The 6,707-nt window shown below is 33.7% G+C and overlaps 1 protein-coding gene across 1 annotated transcript in view; it reads right to left on the reverse strand.

Moving 5' to 3' along the window:
• si:dkey-199f5.8 (beta-1,4-galactosyltransferase 3) overlaps positions 1-1,580 on the reverse strand; it is a 57,910-nt gene extending 56,330 nt beyond the window's left edge. The window contains exon 1 of the mRNA XM_061717765.1: positions 1,506-1,580. The gene's annotated coding sequence lies outside the window, so the exon portion shown is untranslated. The remainder of the gene's footprint in view (positions 1-1,505) is intronic.
• Positions 1,581-6,707: the final 5,127 nt, after the last annotated feature.

Consider the following 6,707-nt stretch of genomic DNA (forward strand, 5'->3'; position numbering starts at 1 on the left):
GCAGCTCGTTAAAACAAGGCTATACAAGAAAGACTAAAACAACAAGAACAGCTAGTTAAAACATGGGAAAACAAGGAATCAGCTAAAAGACTAATTAAAAAGGTGAGTCTTGAGCCTGATTTTAAATAAATATATATATATATATATATATATATATATATATATATATATATATATATATATATGTATATGGGTCAATGACGAATAAGGATTTTCAATAGGTCAATTTTAAAATAATAAAAAAAAGAATATCTATTGCAGTAGTTCAAACATTAAGAATGTTGTGTACACATAAATTCATATAAAAAATTTTAATTGAGTTTTTTGTCAAGATGAATTGGCACTAGCCTTAAAAAGGTTATGTGGTGCAACCATGATTCATATTAAAATAAATTAATTTCATTAACATCTTGACAAGTTTTCAGTATTATACAAAAATGGTTGTTATTTTAATGGTCGCGCCACATAATATTTCATAAAATGGCATTACAAAAACGCATTACAAGACAGTTCTGAAATCATGCCAGATAGAAGATTGATTTAAATACATTTAGAGTGATTTCAAAAAAAGTTTTCAAAACAAGAGTCATGGTCGGTCCACATCACATTTTGACGCTTAAAACAACAAAATCCCAAATAACTAGTATTTTTTGTAAAATTCAAGTGAGTCCATATGTGGGACAGGTAGTTCATATATCTGGTATTTTTTTATCCATTTAAACCTTTTTTGAATTGAAAAAAAATCAGTTTTTCAGAAAATATAGGCGTCACGTCATTGACCCGTATATATCAGAATCAGAATCAGATCAGAAAGCGGGTTTATTGCCAAGTTTGTTAACACACACAAGGAATTTGTTGTGGTGATTGGTGCAATACAGTAAAAATAAAAATAAAAGATAAAAATATAAAAGCAAACAAATATATATGGAGATAAACTGAGAGATAGAATAAAGTAAAATGTATAAACAGAAATAAACAGAAATGTACAATATGAGGATTAAAAAGTGCCGGATATGAATCTTTACAAAAAGTGACGTAGGATGACAGATAAAATGTATAAACAGAAATGAACAGTATAGACAGAAATGTACAATATGAGGATTAAAAAGTGCCGGATATGAATCTTTACAAAAAGTGACGTAGGATGACAGATAAATGTAGAGAGAATGAGAGAGAGAGAGAGAGAGAGATATTTAAATTCTTTTTTTTTTTTTTAAATATAGAAATGCATATACGGTAAATCAGTAGGGGCCCCTGGTCCCCCCTGGTCCCCCCCGGGCCCCCCCCCTGGTGCCGCCCCTGCCCCCGCTCTCTCCTCGGCCGCTTCACGTCCCGGAGAAAAAGAACGCGCTTCCTCCGCGGAGCAGAGTCCAGATGTGCGGGAGGACCCGGACCGGTCTGGACCCGGACCAGGACCAGACCAGACCAGGACCAGACCGGTACCAGTCCCCCCCGGACCCCGGACCCCTGCCCGGGTCCCGCTCGTGCCCGCGGGGGTCTCTTACCTGTGGTGTCGGTGCGCGCTCCCGCTCCCTGTCCGTCCAGTCCTCGTTTGTCGGGATGGCGCCGTGCACGCGCTGTGTGCGCGCTCCCGAGGACCCGGCGGAAGTAGCGGCACGCCTCACGCACGCGCCTGGGAAACGGCCCATATTTGGGTTTTTTTAGTTTGCAAACATAATGGTACAAAGTAGAAAGATAGAGAGTGAAAATATGGAAATTAAATAATACAAATTAAAAGAAAAGTGCAAAGTTTCACAGCATTCTTCTTCTTTTTTTTAATAAATATGTTTATTAGGACGTAAGGAACAGTAGAACAGGAACAAATGACACATTTACATTAAGTATCTTATTATTTCTGTATGGAAATCTACAATATAGGACAGGGTCTTCAACCAGGGGTCTGCGACCCCTAGGGGGTCGTGGAGGAACTGCAGGGGGTCCTGCAACTTAAAGAGAAATAAAGGCCAATTTAACCAAAATAATTTGAGTTAAAGATAAATAGTAATAATAATATATAATAATATATAATAATATATATATATATATATATATATATATATATATATATATATATATATATATATATATATATATATATATATATATATATGTAGGAGTGCGGTTGATGTAGGCAGAGAAACGACGGAGATTAATTCCTCTTTGGAGAGCACTCCATTTAATTCAATTAACACAGTGAGAAACCAAAAACCACCAACAGCAAAATCTCGCGCAGGTAAAAACGTCCGCACCTCCGAGGTGTGTCTCTACTCTTAAAGTAGCACGTATAATTAAAGGGAAGAATATCCCTTGTAAAAGGAACAACAAGACATTGTAACATGGGCGAGGTCGCCGTGAATTATAACTCTGAGAATTAACAATTGTCCTGTGTGTGTATATCCACCACATATATATATATATATATATATATATATATATATATATATATATATATATATATATATATATATATATATATATATATATATATATATATATATATATATATATATTACTAATGACTAATGTCAACTTTAGAGCAGAAAAACGAGCTAGCTAGCTGTTTAAGAGAAGAAAATTCCTATTTAACGCTAGTTGGACCTGAAGGATAAATTAGTGACAATAAGGAATTTTTCATGAGGGAAGATATGGTTTAAGGGGCAAAAGTAATTTTAATGTCACATTAATACGCACAAACAGGAAAGGTTTTTGTGTTTCAGTCAGCGGGGTGAGGCTATGGAACAAGTTTTAATGGAATTAAAGCAATGTCCAAATATTAAACCGTTTCAAATAAAATACAAAGATATTATTTTTCAGAGGTAATAAAATACAAAGATATTATTTTTCAGAGGTAATAAAATACAAAGATATAATTTTTCAGAGGTAATAAAATACAAAGATATTATTTTTCAGAGGTAATAAAATACAAAGATATTATTTTTCAGAGGTAATAAAATACAAAGATATTATTTTTCAGGTACAGAGATGAGCAAAATGCTTGGGTGCAATGAAACAGTGTTTATTTTTTATTTATCTATTTTTATCCTTATTTTCTTACACTAGTCAGTAGCTTATGTTGCTACAATGTTTTTATTGTCTTGTTTTGATTGTTTTTGTTTTTTTATTTTTATTTTTTTTATTTTTTTTTATTATGTTTGCATAATGTTATGTTCGCATGTTTTAGCTAGTCATATTTAAGGAGAGGGGGTGAGAGTTTGTAAGTTTTACTTCTTCTCACTCCCTTTTGAATATGTACTTTGTTATGTCTCATGTTAAGACGATTGTCTTATTTCTTTCTTTTTTTATATGATTCATATTCGAAATAAACACAACAACAACAACAATAACGAAGCCTAAAGCTGGAGATTGTAACGTTCCAGACAAAGTTTCATCAACCGTAAACACACGTAGCTAATAACCCAGTCAGGAACTGGTTAATAAGGGGATATAAGCAAAATGTGGATGTTAAATTAATAAAAATAATAAAACAATAAAAAGAGTTTTCACGTCTTTTGGCTCATTTTAGGGTCTTTTACTGTGCAGCCTTGAGAGCAATGAAAACCAGATATTTGCAAGAAAAACAACACAAATACTTCCTAGCATCCAAGAAACAACCCTTATAACCTTTAGCATCGCGGAAATACTTTTAATTTGAACCCAAAACCACTAAATCATCTAAATCAGCTTCACTTTGAGGAGTTTTATCTGTTTTATGAGATGATGACCCAGGTCTGAACTCACAGTTCCTGCTCCTTCTGACCTCGTTTTATTTTAGTTTTTAAGGTTAAAATAACAGAAGTTATTTTAAACTTAAGTAAGTCAGTACTGCACAGCCGCGGTAGGAGCAATAAAAACCAGATATTTGCAAGAAACACAACACAAATAGTTCCTAACATCCACGAACTGACGCAAATATCCTTAAATATCAAGGAAATACTTTTACTTTTAACCCAAAATCACAAAATAATCATCAGCATCTTCACTTTGAAGAGTTTTATCTGTTTTTATGAGAGGATGACCCGGGTCTGAACTGACCCTGAACACACAGACCTCGTTTTATTTTTGTTTTTTAGGTGACGACAGAAGTTATTTTAAACTTGAGAATGTTTTTCTCAGAAATACTGGTTTATTTATTTTTCCCAGGATGGATGTTTGAGCGTTCAACAGGGTTTACATGTAAACAGGTGAATCCTCGGCTGTGACGGATGAGGTGTAAGTTTCCACAGCTTTAATAACAACAGGAGGAGGTTCTGGGGAGTTTACCAGGCCCGTTTCATGGATTCATGGACCAGGAGACCCCTGGTGGTGGAGAAGGAAACTGCATCAGCTCAGGAACCTGCAGGAACCTGCAGGAACCTGCATCAGCTCAGGAACCTGCAGGAACCTGCAGGAACCTGCAGGAACCTGCATCAACTCAGGAACCTGCAGGAACCTGCATCAGCTCAGGAACCTGCAGGATCTTTCACCAGCTCTCTGGTAACCAATACAACTTTAAGAAATGGATGTATCGCATTAGTGTTTCATATTATGCATACATAATATTGGGTATATATATATATATATATATATATATATATATATATATATATATATATATATATATATATATATATATATATATATATATATATATATATATATATATATATATATATATATATATATATATATATATTAGTGGTGGGGAAAAAAATCGATATTGCAATATATTGTTGCGCTCTCTGTCGCAATAAATAATTGATAAACTGACGGCAAATATTGATATTTTATTACAACACACATGATGGATTTACGCGGTTGTCACCGAACTATTGTTCATGCACTTTAATTAGTCCAGCTGTTCAGAGTTTACATTTACAAGACTAGCAGCAGTGAGGAAATACACAAATGCACTTTCTTTGTACATTGTATGAAGTTTTAAGAATTGAATAAATGCATAACTACAGACGTTTTCCTTTTTATGGGTATTTTTTCTTTTTCAGTCACATATATTGTAATATATCATTGATGAAATTTCTTACAATATATCGAATATCGTAGATATCGTGATATTATCGTAATTATCGTTATCGTGGGCCACATATCGCCACAGTATTGAATCGTGAGTTACCAGTATCGTCCCACCCCTAATATATATATATATATATATATATATATATATATATATATATATATATATATATATATATATATATATAGATAGATAGATAGATAGATATAATTATTTAACCAGTTCTAGGACCTGAGACAGGTAGATGTTTTTATATTTATCCTGATATTTGCCTTCAAAACGTTCAAAAATACAAAGGTTTTCTTTTCGAGTGCGTATAAGAGATAAGAGATAAGAGCAAGCTGTTGAGGAGTTTGTGTGAATAGCTCAGTGAGAAAGAGACAGTAAAGTGCTTTTTTGACCCTATACACAGTTAAAAGTCACCATGTGTTTGGTGCCTTTTAATTTCATTTATCTGTATTATTTTTTTGAGTTAGACATGTCTGGCATACAAAGATGTTATTCCATGATGCAATTATTACCCAGAACACCAATAACCCTTAAAAATATATTTAAATGGCAAAGTTGGCGGTGAGTGAACTGGCTCAGAGAAAAGTATTTCCTGGACTGGAGGGAACAGAGCAGGAAAGTTACTGCAGCAACAGCTCGGATAAGAGAGAAGAAAGAGAGTAAAACGTTCAGTGGAAAATATGTTCAGCTACACGACAGATTCAGGACGGCCAGTGGAGGAACTTGGCAACTCTTGGCAACTTGGCAACTGTTCAAAGGCCCAAACGACTGGAACCATCTACCTGTAGTTATCAGATCATCGCAATCATTAATCTGTTTTAATCAAGTCCTATCCACCTACCTTGAAACACCCTGCTCCTGCTTTCATTAACTCTGTCACCATATATTATATTTTTTTTCATATTTTTTTTATATTTTTTATTTTTTCTTATCTAATAGTTGTTCAAACTCTGGTTGCAATCTTGTCGAAGTGATTTTTGTATATGTCTGTCTTGTTTTTGTTTTTTTTTGTTTTTGTTTTTGTTTTGTTTTGTGTGATTGTTTGTTTTTGTTTTGTTTCCCTGTCTGTATTGTATTGTATTGTCTTGTCTCCTTTCACTGTATTGTGCTGAGTTGTATTATGTCTTGATGTTTTTTGTGTAGGACCCCCTCGTAAACGAGTTGTTACAACTCAAGGGGCTTATCCTACTAGAAATAAACAACTTCAACACAACTCATTTTCACCTAAAAAAAAAAATTACATGAATTAAAGCTAATCTTTTATAACCTGGGAAGAAAAAAAAAAAAGGATCCCTCACCAGCTCTCACCTTCACCCACTCAGACATGTCAAGTAACGAAGTACAAATACTTTGTTACCTTACTTAAGTAGAAATTTTGGTTATCTATACTTCACTGGAGTCATTATTTTTCAGACGACTTTTTGCTTTTACTCCTTACATTTTCACACAATTATCTGTACTTTTTACTCCTTACATTTTAAAAACAGCCTCGTTACTCTATTTCATTTGGGCCTTTAATAAAAACTATCCAGTTAAATTGCTCCATCCGGATAGAGTGAATTTGGTTGTGGTTGTTTCAGATGTTCTTGTCCAGTTTTGTTCTTACATCCGTTCCCTCAGATTCCTGCAACTAAACTTGGATGTACATTCCAATAAAGGTTAGGATAAATGATAACATGAACATGAACGT

Source organism: Cololabis saira, chromosome 3, assembly GCF_033807715.1.
Source record: "Cololabis saira isolate AMF1-May2022 chromosome 3, fColSai1.1, whole genome shotgun sequence".
NCBI lineage: Eukaryota > Metazoa > Chordata > Actinopteri > Beloniformes > Belonidae > Cololabis > Cololabis saira.